General features: G+C 43.0%; 1 protein-coding gene across 12 annotated transcripts in view; it reads left to right on the forward strand.

The window, feature by feature from the left end:
* LOC123508978 (protein trachealess-like) overlaps window positions 1-19186 on the forward strand; it is a 586870-nt gene that overhangs the window by 455166 nt on the left and 112518 nt on the right. The gene's annotated exons all lie outside the window — the stretch shown is intronic.

Consider the following 19186-nt stretch of genomic DNA (forward strand, 5'->3'; position numbering starts at 1 on the left):
TCTCTCTCTCTCTCTCTCTCTCTCTCTCTCTCTCTCTCTCTCTCTCTCTCTCTCTCTCTCTCTCACACACACACACACACACACACACACACACACACACACACACACACACACACACACACACACACACACACACACACACACACACAAACCTGTCGCCTTCTCTGTATGTATGTATATATATATATATATATATATATATATATATATATATATATATATATATATATATATATATATATATATATTTGGTCATTTTCCTTTCCCTAGTGTGTGTGTGTGTGTGTGTGTGTGTGTGTGTGTGTGTGTGTGTGTGTGTGTGTATGTTTCTGTTTATTGCAATGATATTTTGCATTATCATTCCTCCTCTCTCTCTCTCTCTCTCTCTCTCTCTCTCTCTCTCTCTCTCTCTCTCTCTCTCTCTCTCTCTCTCTCTCTCTCTCTCTCTCTCTCTCTCTCTCTCTCTCTCTCTCTCTCTCTCTCTCTCTCTCTCTCTCTCTCTCTCTCTCTCTCTCTCTCTCTCTCTCTCTCTGTGTGTGTCTGTGTGTGTGTGTGTGTGTGTGTGTGTGTGTGTGTGTGTGTGTAGCGTTACGTGGCCGCACAAAGTCACCGAAGTGTTGATGGTGACCTATGAGTTCATCAGACCGCACTCTTACATCTCCTCGCCAACACCATCACACTCTTTACCTTTGACTTTAGCTGCTTCAAAAAAAATATTAAATAAATAAATAAATAAATAGAAAAAATAAAGTTTTCAAAACATTTCTCAATTTTTGGGTAAACCTTTTCTGACTATACTTTTTAGGGACTGGCAGCTTCACTGTTTATTTATTTTTTCCTGGGCCAGAGCACCTTTTGGAGGAAAGGAGAAATTAAAAAAAACTGTCCTTGCCCTTCCCAAATTCCCACTTCACACTTTCCTCTCCCCTTCTATCTCCCTTTCTTTCTCTCTTTCCAAAAGCAACTTAATCCTCCCCCTCTTTCTCCCTCCTTTACCAAATTTGCATAGCTAATTTCAATGGGTCGTCCCTCTGCCCTCCAGCCCGGGGCCATATTTAAGCAATTAACCTTAAATAGCAGAGTCCATCCCCCGCTGTGTCCTCGGCGGAGCCCGAGACACACTGCCTCGCTCCTCACCCAGTAAGATTAAAACCTCCATAAATCGCATATGTAATCTAGCATTTTTTTTTTAGCCATAGCTCCTGGAAGCACAACAGACACGAGTGGTATCAGAGCAAAATAAAGTGAAGCAAGGCTACTGTACCACTGCTGTAGCACAGTATATCAAGTCATAGATGCATGTTTTAATCCTTTACGTAACTCGGAAAAGCCGGGACTTCCACGCACGATTGAGTGACAGGAGCGTTAGGGACCCTACGGCGCGAACAGGAACCATCCAAACCCCAGACGGAAGACTTAGGTTAGCGTGACGGGGAGGAGGGAGGCGGGGACGCGTGATTGACAGGGCGTGAGGCGAGGGGGTCTATTGTTGGCGGTGTTAAAATGGGCCGGTATGGAAATGAGCATTAAGTCTTATTCTCACTTGACGGCTTCGTAGGGGAGGAGATGAGTGGTAGGGCCAATCAGGATAGGATTTGAGCAATTAGACCAAGGCGGGGGAGGTGAAGGAGAGCGTCGGAGTAAGAGAGAGAGAGAAAGACTGGTAGTAAGATGATTGAAATAAGTGTACATAAGTAAGAATAGATGACAAATAGATAGATATATTAATTTTGTATACAGAAAGGGAGATAAATAGTGTAATTTTTAAGAGGTAAAAATAAATTTGTTAGTTTGTAAATGAGAGGCCCAAAATAAAATTCCATGATAAAAAGGGGAAAAAAAGAGGGAGTGATGTGTAACAGACACAGAGACGCTCTGCAAACACACACACACACACACACACACACACACACACACACACACACACACACACACACACACACACACACACACACACACACACACACACACACCATCAATATATTGAATGCAGTGAACCGCCTTTAATAAGAGTGATAATGACTGTCTCTCTTGCCCTCCGGCTGACAGCTGAGGCGGGGGAGGAGGAGGAAAAGGAACCAAATGGAGAAAGGAGAGAGAGCTGGAGATAATGCGAAAGGGACGAAAAATAAACAGAAACTAGAGAATTACGGAAAGAAACAGTATTACCTTTGCCTGGAGGATATTAAGTAAAAGGGGACCAACACCAAGAAACACTTCAAATAACGCGAAGTAAATCCAACACTAACCATTCTTCTCTCCATTAATTCTGGTTCTCCCTTCTCTGACACGGACGGCGGCCCCATTACCCATATCTGAGGGAGAGGGAGAGGAGAGCAAAGGGGGACAGAGAGATCAGGGTATTGTCATTGTAATTCTGCACCAATAATCGCCTGCCCATTGTCGCTACCTGATGGAGCTAATGGCACAGAAAATGGGGGTCGAGACGAGGAAGGGAAACGGTGCCATGAAGGTTAAGAGGAATGCTAACCCGCAACGATGCTATTTCGCTCCACTTGGTTGAAATTATTGCCTTGTAGCGATGAATTAATGGACGGGAAGGGAAGGGCACGTGTCCAGCCTGTGTTTTAGGATTTCATAGAGAACGTTTTAAGAGAGTGAGATAGAATAGGAGAGAGAGAGAGAGAGAGAGAGAGAGAGAGAGAGAGAGAGAGAGAGAGAGAGATAGTTTAGAAAGGGTGCAGCATCATGGTGCATTAGATCCTGTGAGAAAATAACAAAAAATTGAAGTTAAAGAAAAGAAAAGTCAAGTAAATCATCCAAAATTGTGAGCACCACCAACAAGGCAGGTAGTTTTTTTACTGGGAGGAGAAAATTAGCAGCGAATGAAGAAAAATTTACTCCTGTTCATTTATGGAATTAAAACTTTACGAAGAAATAAAAAGAAAAAAAGCCAAACTTCCCTTGGCTTTCCCCACGAAACTCTAAACTGCTAACTTTTTAACCAAGAAAATCCAGAGGAAGAAATATTTTTAAGATCATGTTGTGTTAAGGGCAACGGTTCCCCCACGCCCTCAGGGACTGCCGCCCCCGCCACATGCCCCGCAGCTTGTGAAAGTCCCCTGATAGTCACCACCCATCACTGTCCTATCTCCAGAGGGCTCACCACCTGAGCAATGTTATGAAAAATCTCGACGTTTTAAGAATCCCTTTATAAAACATTTTCATTCGACTGTTCCTTATAAAGTAAAGAAGAGTTCCCTTTTATAATCCGGTCCACCACCACCACCACCACCACCAATGCCACCGCCACCGCCACCGCCGCCGCTGCCGCCCTGGATAGAAGGTCAAGGCGGCGCTATATGGGACAGTCCAGGGGAGAATAATGGTTCAGCGAGGGTCAGAGGGGGGCTGGCGGGCTGGTCATCACCAACACTAATTTCTCTCGAATTGGGGGAAATAAACGCTATTAGAAGGTCTTTTGTGGCAGTCTGTGAGGCATGGAGGAAGGGAGCCTGATCCTGGGAGGGGAGAAAGGGAAGGAAGTGTAAAGGCTGAGGATAAAATGGTTAGATTGGTCTTCAAATGCTATATAGGAAAAGATGAAAAGAAGATAGAATGAAATGAAAAATAGTACTACAATTTAAGCAATTTTTTTTTTTAATGTCCTAGCCTATAGTGCCTGTAGGTAACTTGAAGAGTATTGGAAGCGCTGTCAAGCTTTTACCCATTAGTGGCGCAGGCAATTTTATTTATAGTGCACAGCTTTGGTGTAACCACCTATATATATAGAACCTGGGTATCATGGTGACCCGTAGGTAACTTTAAACCATTCGAGAAATGACAAAGTAATAGGACGATACGTGGTAGGATTCTAACCTACGCTTGGACATCTGTGTGATCTCACGCTTATCACCCTATCCACTATGCCACCGGAAGGTCTTTTTATTCAATTCAGAATAGTAGAATTGTTATCAGTAATTTAAACAAGGGCATTTTTTAGACATTTTTAATCTTGATAATGCCAACACAAAGAGGAGGATAAGAGCTTTGGACACAGCAAGACCTCACTGGGAGGAGAAACACATAATGAGCGAACACCAAGGGAAGGGAGCATTGATGAAATTAGACAGTGAAAGAGGAAGAGGAGGAGGTAGAGGATGAAGAAGCAGAGCGTACTGGAAAAGTAAGAGGAACGGAAGGACGGACATATGAGAAATAGTACGAGTCGTATTAATAACAAATGCACAATGAATTAACGAAGTATTCCTTTAGTAATTGTTTTATTTCTTCTTTTTTTTTTGTACGCAAATAAGAATAGGTACATAAACAAATAAAGAATAGAAAAAAATGATAAAACCTAAATGATTATCTCTCGTACTTTATCAACACATCACAAAATTAATACAGAACAAATAACAATAGCACAACAAAGGACCATTAGCCATCCCGCCCTGCTACTCTTTCCTCCCAATACTGCGTTACTTCCTTTTCTTTCTTTTTTTTTCTGGCAGGGTTCTCTGATTCGAAAATATGGTGGCACGGCAGGAGCTCGCCCTCTGCCGCCCCACCTCTCTCCCTCACCCCAGTTCGAGGGAATTGGCGTATATTTTATAAGAAATAGTGAGCGATTGTGTTCGTGGTTTATTATGTTACGGGCTGCTGCTCCCCTGCTCCCTTAGATTCCTCCTCCTCCTCCTCCTCCTCCTCCTCCTCCTCCTCCTCCTCCTCCTCCTCCTCCTCCTCCTCCTCCTCCTCCTCCTCCTCCTTCTCCTCCTCCTCCTCCTCCTCCTCCTCCTCCTCCTCCTTCTCCTTACTGCGGTCACTCCCTTCAAATTAGGAACATAAAGAGAAGATGTATAATTTAATCATTTCGTTATTGTTATTAGTAGCAGTGGACTTCTTTTCCCTCTTGGGGTGAAGTTATACACAGCAGCAGCAGCAGCAGTAGTAGTAGTAGTAGTAGTAGTAGTAGTAGTAGTAGTAGTAGTAGTAGTAGTAGTAGTAGTAGTAGTAGCAGAAGAAGAAGTGGTAGTGTTAGTAGTAGTAGTAGTAGTAGTAGTAGTAGTAGCAGTAGTATTAGTAGTTATCGTTGTTGTAGTTGTTGTTACTGTAGTCGCTGCAAAATATGTATCATTCTGGAGAGAAGACATCCTTAAAACGCAAAGAAAACGTAAAGAGGACATTACTATTTCTCCCCGTTTCATATCTTTTTTCAGTCCTTACTATTATTATCATCATCACCATTGTTATTGTTCGTTATTTTTGTGTTAATCCAATTTTCTGGCGGAGTGTTCTCACGCCCCAAGACGATATTTTCTTTAATTGCATCTTCACGGAACAAGAGCTAATTCCTTTCCACTTTCCTTCATAACTCCAATGTATATGAGATCAGAAAAAGCGGATAAAGCGATATTAAATGTTCTGGTCCGGAAAGTGCCTCAGAAAACACTTTTGCCGGAAAATTTCAAGGTGAATTAGCGCGACCACGTTTCCTATTGGTTGCCCTTCAGAAAGAAAACGGAGCTGTCGGTTGTTCTTTCAAGGGACACTATAGAGTTTATAATGGCAGCGCGAGAGATGGGGCCTTTTATTCTTTTTGCGAAGAATGATGTTTAATATCTCTCTCTCTCTCTCTCTCTCTCTCTCTCTCTCTCTCTCTCTCTCTCTCTCTCTCTCTCTCTCTCTCTCTCTCTCAATAATTCTTATATTTACTTTTTCTTCCTTTATTCCATCCTTTATCGAAAATCTTAATCTTCCCTCAACTCACTTACTTTAGCTTCTCATCCCTCTTTTTACTTTTCTCTTCTCTCTTTGATTCCCTTTATTCGTACTAACTTCCTTTTCCTTCGCTCCTCCCCTCCCTTCCCTTTCTAGTGTCAAGTCTGGTGGTAATAAGGGAAGGGAGCCACGGGAAGGGAAGGGAAGGACTGGGAAGGGCGGGTTCTCTCATATCATCTGGTCGCTACTTCATAACCAGGATCTCGCCCCGTTAAACGACTCCGCTATGCTAATGCTCGCTTGGGCAATATAATGTACAAGTAGCCTTTCTCTCTCTCTCTCTCTCTCTCTCTCTCTCTCTCTCTCTCTCTCTCTCTCTCTCTCTCTCATTCCTTGTTTTATTCCCTCTTTTTCGTGTTTTCCTGTCTTTTTATCTTATTTTTTTTCTTTTCTGTGTGTTTATTCAAGTGTTTTTTTAGTGTTCATGTGATTTTTTTTCTTATTCGTCTTCGTTGTGCAGTATGAGTGTGCTTACACACACACACACACACACACACACACACACACACACACACACACACACACACACACACACAGGAGCCGCGAAGCAATTAGTAAGCAGGATAAAGTGGAGCAGCAGGTGGTGTGTGGCAGGTGGCAGGATGCTTCACAACAGCTGGTAGGAGGAGGAGAGGGAGTGAGAAGGAGGATGTTGTCCTGTGATGCGCTCTCTCTCTCTCTCTCTCTCTCTCTCTCTCTCTCTCTCTCTCTCTCTCTCTCTCTCTCTCTCTCTGTATTGGTAATTTTGTTTTTAGATCAAATGAACTGAAAAAGAAAGTCTGAACGGATTTTCAACAATTTGCATCTGGTTTTACTTTTATTTCTTCCTTTCTTTAACTTCCTTATAATGTGTTTTTTTTTTTCTTTATTCCATAAGTTATTAGCGCTTCTTATTATCTACGTTGCTTCTGTTGTTGTGCTATTTACATACATACAACCTTTCCCTCTGCTTTCACTGCCCCCGTGTTTTTATAATATGCTGATGTTTGATTCCCAGTCAAAACAACACATGCTTCAAATCCCTAACTAGCACCAGCCAGGAGTCATAACACACACACACACACACACACACACACACACACACACACACACACACACACACACACGTTACAGTAATCCGTACATAAGCTAATATTTCCATGTGAAGGGTTATTTCCCCTCTCTCCCCTTCATCCCCTGCATTCCCCTCCCCCGTTTGTCATGGTTACAGAGGCCTAGCGGAGGAGGAGGAGGAGGAGGAGGAGGTGGTGGTGGTGGTGGTGGTGGTGGTGGTGGTAGTAGTGATATAGGCCTCCCTCAGTAACTTGCATGGATGACTTCACTTGTTTCTCGATTATATATGTTAAGTCCTTTTGTTCCCCCATGCATTGCCTATCCCTCTTCCTCCCCCCTCCTTCTCCTGCATAGTGGTCCAAATCTAATTTTTTTTCTCTCGTCTCCGGAAGCTCGTCTAGGCAGCGTTTGAAACTGTGGTTGTTTGCTTGGCTTGGCTTGTTTGCGTTTCTTCTTTGCTCATTGTGTGTGTGTGTGTGTGTGTGTGTGTGTGTGTGTGTGTGTGTGTGTGTGTGTGTGTGTGTGTGTGTGTGTGTGTTCCCGATACGCATGTTTAGACTTCGTAAAAGTAGTGATTTTGCTAAATAATGCAACCAGTAACATTTGCATGACATTCACCTTAATGCCATTAATACTGCTTTAACCACTGCTGCTCCTACTATTTCTACTACTCCTACTGCATCTGTTTCTGTTATGGCCACAGCAGACAAGGCAAGAGACGCTGGTCTTGGCTGTGTATCTTCTGCACATCGCAATAACCTTCAGGCGCCGTGATAACTTTCTTGTGGTCTCATAAAATGCCGATAAAAGATTTAGGAATTTGAATAAAAAAAAAATACCAGAGACGTCAGACATTAGGGAAAAAATTCGAGCATTGATCTTATACGGTCAAGTAAGTTCACCTTCAGTTCGCGCGATGTATTTACTGCCACCTTAGTTAAGATATATCTATTGATCACTGACTCTCTGGGGAGCTGAGTTTAACTGCTCCATTGGCTGCCTGCGAGTCCACCGCTACACTTGCAATTAACCCAGGCGAGGTGTTTCCATTCAGAAGCAAACGTGTTTTCTTTAAGCACACTTAAGGCGTGTCTTGGCAGGGGTAAGTTCATGGGCGGACACGCATGTTCTGGGAAGCTGGAGGAAGGGTAAGACGTGATGGGGAGCCTGACGGTGTGGCGGCGACCGAAGGAATGGCTGGTGGTGATGGGATAAAGGCTCGTATTTTTAAACCTTTCTTGATTTCACTGGAACTCTTTTCAAAGGTCATAGAAATAAAATCGAATTACGATTACCATGTTTTTCTCACACTAATTATATAGAATCCTTATTGACACGTCACTCTTATAAGCTTTAATAGCTTGCACTAGAACCTGTTAAAAGTCGTTATAATGAGCAAAAAAACGATTCAGAATACGTGTCACAAGGAAAGTAAGGTAATCCAAGTGGTGATGAGATGATGGGGCTCTGAATAACCTGCATTGACGCTAGTAAAAGACTAGTACAAGATATCACCCAGAGGACCTGTTAACCCTGCCTGTGTGTGTCCAGCGGCGTAACAGTCATCTTAGGAAGCCACATCACATCACTTTCGCTCATTAGTGACAATCAGTAACTGCGCAGCTGATAAAAACTTGGCAGCGTCCGTTTGAAAGATGCCTAAAATATTATTAACTAAGCTGTGACTAAGATCATCGCTCTTCAACATGACATAAACTGGACTTGTTAAATGTATCTTCATACATTTTTACAGTCGTCATAAAGCTTCAGAAATCTAGACTCCTGACAATTAAGCTGAAGATGGGATAGTATAACTTGACTACTACGGATTAAGTGGAGGATAAGAATGCCGTGAAGGAATATTGTGTGTCAGATGAAGTGAAGATCAGCAAGCCTCACTCGCCGAAGCTCGCTCTCCGCCACACCACGCAGGGAAATAACCTGCCGCCGACAAAAACTGGCCTCGTTCGCGTCAGAATGCGGATTGACAAGTGAGGCGAAGGGTAATGGCCGGCCCGTGTTGGTGCGTATTTCTGTCTTCGTCTCGTCGCGGCTTTGAAATACATCACAGAGCCCAACATTCCATTAGATGTCTTCTTCGGCAGCAGTCACAAGCCACGAAGTCTAAAATGAAACTGAAGGAACTATAACGTTAAATATATACATAGCATATTCTTCTCTATTATTAATAATACAAGGGAAGCAAGACGAGTAAAGGCAGCAAGATGAACGATTCAATTCTGCCCACGCGTCGATAGTTCAAATCATTGGTTTGTGGCGGCTGCGTAGACTGAGGGAGTAACACTGCTTTCCAGGCCTCACCAGTAGTTGTGTTGTGGTATCGGAGGTTTGGTATGTTGTCGACCAAAGACCAGTGGTTCGAGGTTAAGAAGAGCCATAAGGAGGATCTCACAGTCCATACAGCCATTCATCACACCTCACCGTATGGTCAACTGAGAACATGAGGATCCTGAGGAAGGAGGACCCAGGGTGGCAGCCCAGATGTCACTTTGGTCCTAGTGCCCGGCGGGAAGGACTCAATGTTCGCCATGTACTCAAGAGTTTTACGTGGCGAGTCATATACCAACCATCTTTATAAGCTCGCCTTTTGAACAGCGCCTCTTGGCTTATCACATTTACTTCTTGCGGGAATAAGTCTCGATATTTATGAAACAGATCGGCTGTGTAAGAGAGAGAATTGACAACTGCTTTGGATGGTGTCAAGTGCCTGCCGGAGGGATGTGCATATTAGGATAGCAAATATGTTAATGGCTATGCTGACCAGTGGCGTTTTTTGTACTAAATGACTGAATATGAACAGATGACTCGTACTAAATAATTACCCCTACCTTAGAATATATCAAATATTTATAACAAATAATTTAACCCTCCACTGAGAGGAAAAGAAAATGGTAAAGAGCAACATGAATGAAAAATACAAACAAAACTATGTATTTGATTTAAGAAAGTTAGAGAAGCCCTCGAAGAAAAAGAAGCACTGTAAAGGAGGAAAAAGCTGAGATAGCTAGGTAGTTGGGGCAAGAGAGGGAGTTTTTACACCACGCAGGAGCCGCCGGGAGTGGATGATTGACAAAAAAAAAAAAAAAAAAAAAATACGGAGCAATTCTTTTTTTCTTTCCAGCAGCAACCGCAGCCACATCTTTTTTTTTTTTTCCTCCCCACATCTGGAACTGCACTCAAGTTTAGAAAGAATAAACATTACTCAAGAAGACAGGAAGAGATGGATGTGTAATAGAAAACGAGAGAGAAATAGGAAAAAAAAAACACATAGAGGAAGAAAAATAATAGAAAGAAGTAATAATGTAAAAAAGTAAGGAAAATAACATTTCTACAAAAACGAAAAAGAGATCAAAATATAAAGTTAAACATGAAGAATTAAGAAGAGTCAGAAAGAAAAACGCAGAGGAAAATTATAAGAAGAATCAATAACAATAGCAAACATATAGAGAAAATCAAGGTAACCTGAGATAGAAATGAAAGAATAAGAAATAAAAAAACATGAATGATTGCAAAAAATAAAAAAGGATAAAAGCAGAGATGATAAATAAGGATGGTGATGCAGATGACGATAAAAAACTTAGAAGTATAGAAAAAGTGAAGGAAATCGAATACGAAAAATTGAAGAGGAAAATTAGAAAGATCACAAAGAGGACGGTGGTGTAAAAAAAAAAAAAAAGATGAAAAATCAAGAAGTAGAAGAAAATGTGAAGAAGAAGATTACACACACACACACACACACACACACACACACAGAGAGAGAGAGAGAGAGAGAGAGAGAGAGAAAAATTTCCTCAAATGTAAACGATGGAAAATTAAGAAATAGAAAAGGCGGAAAGAAGAAGAGAGAAAGAACACAAAGACAGAGCAAAAGAAGAAAAAGAAAAGAAAAGAGAAGAAAAAACTGTTTCCGCCCCTCAAATGCCAACTTACAGCCAAGAGGAACTCCACTTGACTAGCTGCAGGAGTCGCCTTTTTAAGAGGTAATGAAGCGAGCAGCCCAACCTGAGCCGCCAATATTGGAACTTTGTGTAAACGTGTTGGGTTTTCCAATCCTGCTTGATGCCGAGTAGCGGGAAGAGTAGCGAAGGAGGCGAAAGATGACGATATGTGACTCCTGTATTCAGAAATATTTAGCTTTCTCACCACGACTAATTTTAAAGGCCACAAAGACAACTAGCCAGGTTCTCATGAGTGTTTCCTGTTAATATTGTAGAAATCTATCACTAGAGCGGTAAAAAAAAAAAACATTAAAAACCATCGTAGCTTCAACTAGAACCTTTCTGAAAGTAGTATAGGTGTGGCGCAGAAGTGTTTCATAATACGATGATGATGGTGGAAGATACTGGAGAATTTGTGTGTCGTGATAGTTGTGGTGATGTGTTGTGGTTATATTATGGTAATTCCAGGTGTTTCATGGAGATTTTTTAGTGTTATGGTTCCTGCTAATGGTAAATGTGTGTGTGTGTGTGTGTGTGTGTGTGTGTGTGTGTGTGTGTGTGTGTGTGTGTGTGTGTGTGTGTGTGTTTGAACTCATTGGATCAAAGTGCAGTATTTACCATCTGTTATATCTGTTTTCACCTTCATTGTTTCGTAGCTGTTGGTGCTCAGATAGTGAAATTCTTTTTATACTATTTAATCTTTAGACACCAAAACTACTACTTACCACTATAGAAGGGAAAAAAAAAACAAAGAAAAAGCCATAACAGTTACGTAAACGGACGTGTCTCTCGTGTCAAAATATATTTTTTTCTTTTCTTAACGTCCTCTCGTTCCTCGTTTTCTCCCTCCTCCTCCTCCTCCTCTTCCTCCTCCTCCTGCTCCTCCTCCTCCTCCTCCGTTCGTCCCCACAGCAGCGTTATTCTTAGTCACAGTCTTATTATAGTCATCACGAACACAACATTTTCCTCCTGTCTTGACTCTCCTGTACGTGTGAGTGTTGAAATTATAGATAAGAGTCATTATTACTGTCTGTCCGACGCAGCGTGGGTACAGCCCTACAATACAAACAAAAGTCACACACACACACACACACACACACACACACACACACACACACACACACACACACACACACACACACACACACACACACACACACACACACACACACACACACACACACACACACACACACACACACACACACACATAGGGTCAGGATAAACGGGTGACGCTGAAATAAGACGACACGAACATTGCTACCTCGGGCGTTTCCGCAAAATAATATATGTACTTAGGTTTTATCGAGGTAGTATTAAGAAGGAATTGAATATTTCTCGAAGCTAAAAACCTGTATTTTTTGGTGAAGCCAAGCCGACCACAGAGAGACGTGTTGGCCCACCGCTCTCCCTCCCTTCACCGCCCGGCCCGCTCCAGCACTTGAAATCGATTCCGAGGCGGCAATTGAAAGAGATTCGACGCCCAGAGAAAAAAGTAAAAAATAAAAAAAAGAACAAAATAAAATAACAAAAAAATAACCATGATTCACTTGACATTTACTGATTCAAGACACTTCAGCAGCAGACGGGGAGGATGAGCCGTGATTCGCCTCCTTCACCGCTTCGCCACGCCTCATACTCACTTTTACTGCTCCCTCCTTGCCTCCGTCAGACACGACTCCTTTGTGCGTTTTCTTTCAACTCCGTCAGAAACCCATCTCCGTTTTCTGGGGCACTTTATCTCTTGATTAACTACTCCACTTCTTCAGTTCCTACCATCCTCTATCCACTCACCCATTGTTCATCTCCTCCCACTTGTAGAAACTCAATGTAGGGAAGTCAGGTATGTGTCTCTTGGGGATAACTTCATGTAACTCCCTTTAATACTGCTCTAAGTATAATGGAAAGTTTTTACGAATCAAGTCTTTTTTTTTTTTCTTATTGTTCATCTCCTACTGCTCTTTGTCTTAGAAAACTTAATCTATAGGAAAGCCAAACCTGCATATATTGGTAAGAACTTCATGTGACTTTCTCTAATAGTACTGAAGGTAAAAGGAAAGTCATATTTGTCAAATCTACAGTCTTCTTTTGCCTCTTTGTCGCCGGAAGTGGTCGGCTGGCAAGGTTTTGCGAGACGGGAGATGGAAACGCAAGTTGTAATGTAAGCGCCAGAAAAACTTGAGGTCAAATGAAGGAAATCTCCGTTTGCGTTGCTCATGATTATAATTTGTCATTGTTGTTATCTTCTTTACTCTTAATCTACCACTTTTTACTATTTATTTTCTCTTGAAGCTTTTGGGGTTGTTATTATTGTTGTTGTTGTTGTTTTGTTGTTTTTACATCATAGTTTATTTTAATTGACCACTCTTCTTTCTATTCCTTCTCCTCCTCCTCTTCCTTCTCCTTTTCCTCGTCCTCATCCTCCTCTAATCTAACTCATGTCCTACTCTCGTCATTCAAAGAGATCTCAAGGACAGAACGCTGGGAGCACTTTTGGGGATCAGCCTCAGACCGGAGAAGATCAAGGGTGGGGTCAGGGAGGATGAGGCAGGTCAGGATTATTAGGATGGTCAGGGTGCTTGAATTATTATAGTAAATTGTAATGGGCACCGTGGTTAAGAGACAAAAACTCCAGTTCACCTTGTGCACCCTTACTTTCGCCCAGACTGACAGAATGATCGTCTCGTGGTTAAATTCTTTCTCGTTTTCTTTATCTCTCATTTTCTCGTGATTTCTTATACTTCATCTCGTGTTATGGTCATTGGTTCATTGGTTTTTAGATTATACATATTTTTTATGTTTTTTTGGGGGGTCCTTTTAAGATTCATCCTTCGTTTGATTTTTCTCTTTTCTCAATCTTTCATTTCATTAGCCTTTCTTATACTTTATTTCGTGTTATGATCACTAGTTTCAGTTTATACATGATTTTCCAGTGTATTTTCTTGTTTTCATGTTCTTTTCTGTGTTGTTTCTTCTTCTTATAAGATTTAGACTATCCTCTTTATGTACGTCTTATTTTCTCCTTTTCATTTATAATTTATTTCGTTTTATGGTCGCTGGCTTTATATTTTACATATTTTCATGTATTTTTACTGTTTTTGTATATTTCTTTTTTCCCCGTCGCTAATCTATTTTTCTTCTCCTTCAGGTAATCGAATGGACGTGCGGCCATCTCTTTCGGGTAATGTAATCCCAGATAGTAATTTTTCCCTACATGAATTAGAATGGATAGTGAATTCCATGTTCAGGGAAATGCAGGTCACGTCAGGACAACTTGGGTGTTCTCGAGACGTTCCTCAGGTGTCACGTAACGAGCCTCCAAGCGTCAAGTGTCCGCCGCTATGCAGGGAAAATGACGCTGTGTTGGTGGCAGAGGAGCGCTCCCTTTGTGTTATCTCTTGCATGGATCATTGAACGAAGCTTTTCTGAAGTGGACTGCTGTTTTATTGCATTTCCCATCAAGTTTTTCGTGTTTAATTTAAGTTGAATAGTATATGTAATGACTGCAAAGCTGTGCGGAGAGAAGAGGAGCCTTCTCTCATCCATGAATCATTCCACCCGGTGTTTGTGAATTGAACTGCTGGATTTTATGCACATCCTATCGATTTTTGTTCCTCCTATGTATTTGTCATTGCAACATATGTACATAACACCTCACCAAGATCACCGCCACACTCACCTAGTCACTGCATCCCATTTGCATACCGCCATCACCACCATTACTACAGTCTCCATACAGCACCCCCTCATTCCACCGTTACTTCTATCATGTTCATCGTTACATCCCATTCGCTCACCACCATCATCACATCCCATCCGCTGCCACCACCACCGTCACCATCATCACCACTATCACCAACGGCGTCACGTCACTACCGGCCACCATTACTATTGACACCATTCCATTACCATTGGATCCCCGCTGTGCTGTCCCTCCTAATGACAAATTGAGTCATTTTCCCCGTCCTTACTCCGGAATGCTGATTAGAGGAGTTAAGGAAGGAGGCGAAAGAGTTAAGAGTAAAAGTATAAGAAGGTTGGTTCCAGTCCTGGTCCCTGCCCCACCTCTGACCCATCTCGCCCCGCCCCGCCCTAGTTCCGGAGGTGAGGGTTATCATAATTACCAAACCAACAGCGGCGTTATTATTTTCACGGCTTCATTACCTCAACTTCCCCGTTATTATCCGATGTAATTAAGTGAAAGTGTGCCGTGTGTTTTAAGTTCCAGTCATTATCCTTGCGGATAATTTCATTATGAATAAAGATCATGAAGTAAACATTTGTAGGCAAGAATTGGAAGGTGCGGAACGGAGCTGACTCAGAATATTAAAAGAGGATGCGATGAAAACATTAATACAAAGTAGAGTGAAAACATGAATAATGATAATAGTAATAATATAATTACCCTGCTATTAACTCCTAATCATTATGTCATTAGCATTATTCCTAGGAGTATTTTTTCCGTTTCCATCTACTATTCCATTTTGCCATCGCAGTTCTCCGTGCAACGAGTCCAACAAATGAAGAATATAAAGAGAAAGGGAGACAGTAATGGACGTAAAGGAGGAGGAAATAAAAAGAATAGAGAAAGGAGGAAAAGAAGTCAAGAAAATTAGGATGTGCAAGGACAGACGTGCAAGGGGTGTAAGTAACTATTTCCTCAATTTCTCTTCTTCTTTACATCTCGTTTGTGTCCTTTTTCTTTTACACTGATGTTTATCTTAATCATTATGTGCATGTCTTGTCCCGTGCCGCGCCTGCTAATGTCTGGACAGATTTTCTAATCAGCCAATGCCCCCCAACACCTACCCACTGCGCCACGTTTTCTTTACTGGCTATTCCTGCAGGTCCTCGTTTTCTTTGAGCTTGAAACTTTGGCATTTGACCGTGACTGCCATCCGGTGTTCATTTTTCATTTTTAATTAAAGTTTTCCCTCAAGAATAGATTATGACAACTAGTTGACGTTAACATGTCTCATTAACAGTCTCTTAAGGCATTATCATGACCAAGTTTGATGATGATGATGATGATGGAGATGGTGATGTTCGTGATGATGGTGGTTGTGGTAATGTTGACACAAATAATGATGGTGATAAAAGTGATTACTAAGATTAATTTGCTGTGTTTGGTTATTGGGCTGAAAAGAGAGAGAGAGAGAGAGAGAGAGAGAGAGAGAGAGAGAGAGAGAGAGAGCACCTACCAACACACAATGCGAAAAATGTAGCTAATATCAAGCACAATAACTAAATCTTTCCTCATACTATTTGTGCAGTGACGCCCGAGCCTTGCATGCACCCCGCCGCGCTTGTTAATTTACCGTTTAGCCTTCACGACCCCGAGATCAAATGAACGACCTCTCAGTCAGTCCATCAAGCTTGTCACCCACTGAGCAAGTCACAGAGAACTTGCCAGTCAATACGTTCTCTAATTCATAACTCAGCACGTTCATTCCTCTTGGTGAATCATAAATATGTGGTATCTTATGGACTGACTCATTCTTTTCACTTCATTCTTCCATAACTTTTAGTGCATCAATAAGAACATAAAGAAAATGGTTTAAACATCATTCATTTAACTCACTCTTCAGGCATTGGCTCTTTCCATAATTGGTCGTCCTTCAATAGAATTATAAAAAAAAAAGCTATACTAACCACTCCATTCACTCCATCATTCCTCTTCTAATAGCAAAAAAATCTAAAAAGTCAAAGGCCCATCCACGCCCTCCGCTCCAGTGTACTCTGGTTCATCCTTCCATCACTCCTCACCTCCCTTGCCGTCCTTCTCCCTCCGTGCCCCTCACCTGGCCAACCAACCTGCCATCTTGCCATTTCCGTCCCAGGCGTCTCGGGCGATCGCTTACACCCCGTCAACAAAATAATACCTTCTAATTTCCTGCTGTAGCTTTTTACCGTCCACTGCGGCCGTGGAGTCCTGTCCACATCCTGCCAGGGAAATGAGGGACACTGGACATTTGGTTTCTCTCGACATCTGTATTAATAAGCCGTGGAGCAAATTGCCCTTTTTTGCCTTCAGATAATGGGAGTGTTGATTAAACTGTTTAATTGAATCTGAGACTCGATGTGCGGGAGATAACACGGTGCGGTTCCTTTATCCCTAAAAATTGGTAACGTCTTATCGCAAACAGGTGAATGGTCTAATTATTAAGGTGAGACTATCCCTCCAGATGCAGGAACACGTGGCCTCTCAGCAGGAAAATGGGAGCTTGCTGATTATCGCGGGTCGCCTCCAGGCCGCAGGCGGTGTCGTGGCCGTCGACTCACCTCTCTGCCTTGAAAATGTTGCTTCTTCCCAGCACTTTTATCTCAAATTTGTTAGAACTTTTTTCTCCTTCGTCCGGGAGTCACATCTTTTACTCCGGTCACCAAAGTTTTTGTTATACAACTGTGACGTGAATGGGAATTACACGGAGATTAAGAATGCATTACATGTTTATATTATGTAATTATCGGCGCGCTATAACACTGTTTTCAGACATCTTCTAATCTCGCCCTGTGTTATCCCGCCTTTTAGATCTCCTCCTTCTCCTCCTCTTCGTCCTCCCCCTTCTTGACTCGCCCCGACTTCTCCGGCGGATCAGGTCTGTTTCTGCCACCGGGTTACGCGTGGCCACTAATAAAACCTGACCCGACGGCACAACTGAATCAGACTTCCCTTCCTCCTTCTGCTCCGCCGACTTCATCGCCCTTCGTACCTCATGCTCCCGACGAATCCCCTCACCACTCAACACCACCATCACTGCAAAACCCACATCATCATCACCACCACTACCACCACTACCACTACCCAAGCAACCATCGCGGCACCACAACTACCACTACCGCCGCTCTCCCCCTCCCCGCCTCCCGCCACAGAGACGGAGCCGGCCGCCCACCAAACTGCTGTAATTGATGGCCTAATTGTCATTCCTAGCCTGGGGTTCGATTTTTATGCCGGGGATGCGGGCGGAATGGGCCGTGTTTCGCTAACAAGTCGGTAGCGGCGCTTTTCCTGGTAATTACGGTGTGTGATGGGCACCCCTCGCAACTCCCGTGTGTGTGTGTGTGTGTGTGTGTGTGTGTGTGTGTGTGTGTGTGTGTGTGTGTGTGTGTGTGTGTGTGTGTGTGTGAGGGGAACTCTCTGGTATGATGTTGGTGTGTGCGTATGCTTGTGTATCTACGCATATGTATCTATATATGAACTCTGTTTGGACGAGTGTGACGTGGTGTCATGATAGAAAGTAAGGACGAGTGTGTGTGTGTGTGTGTGTGTGTGTGTGTGTGTGTGTGTGTGTGTGTGTGGGGTTGGGGGGGAGGTAGATGTCTTGTGTCCTTTGCCTCGGCGCTATGCTAACGGGCCTTCGGTGGTGGTGGTGGTAGTGGTGGTGGTGGGCCTAGGCGGTCAGTGACGGTGGTTGGCGGGTGATTGGTGACGACTTCCCGCACAACATGACAGCAGGAGATGGAGCACGGAGGGATGAGACCAGAAAGGAACATTGACTAAGTAATTGACACACACACACACACACACACACACACACACACACACACACACACACACACACACACACCAGGCAACACAGTGATAAGGGTGTTCGAATGTGGTTCTCAAGAACGTCCTTCGCAGTAGCAAGGCAAACCAGCGGCTATTGCAAGCCACCACACCAAGACGACACTTTAAATTGCTAATAAATCCAGCCAGAGAACACTTCTTTCTCAATACTTTGTGGGTGAGGCGCATCGGTGATCGTATGTATCGCTTACTTCCAAATTAGCTTGTGACGAACTTTTCCTTGATAGCAGCGTGTTCCCTTCGTCAGTTTTCGTATTTAGTTTCGAAAATGAAAAGTAACCTTACGGGCCGTGCTTACACTACCGAACAAGTGAACATAAATGTACATACATAATGGCACACAATCAAATCGTACTTACTGATTTCATTATTTATTTATGTATTCATCCATTTTTATTCATTTCTGACGTATTTGCAAATCTGGGAAGGCGCCACCACTGGTGTGCACTCCGACGGTTTGTTTTGCAACCCGTGACCGAGGACTCAGCCTCCGAGACTCACGGGGGAACCTGTAAAAATCTCCTACCAAACAGTGACAGCGAGGTTCCTCTCCTGACTCAGAGGTCTCACTGTCAAGTTGTGAACGCAGCAACTCCCGGTGGCTCACAGGGGCGGGAAAGCTGTGACCGCGAGCATGGCATCCGCCCTTGATTGCAGGGTTAGGATTGCGCTGTCTTGCCTCTGTTTCTGTAGTTGTCCTCAGTGTACAGACTCCAGCTTGATAATTGCAGTAGTTCTAGTCCCCTGTTCGTGCCCGCGGCATACCAATGGCGAGAGCGGCGGTGGTGGTGGTGGCGGTGATGTGATTGTGGTGGGGGTGAGGGAGGAGGGGGAAGACAAGCTTGGTGGAGGGAAGATGATG

This window comes from Portunus trituberculatus, chromosome 25 (genome assembly GCF_017591435.1).
Source record: "Portunus trituberculatus isolate SZX2019 chromosome 25, ASM1759143v1, whole genome shotgun sequence".
NCBI lineage: Eukaryota > Metazoa > Arthropoda > Malacostraca > Decapoda > Portunidae > Portunus > Portunus trituberculatus.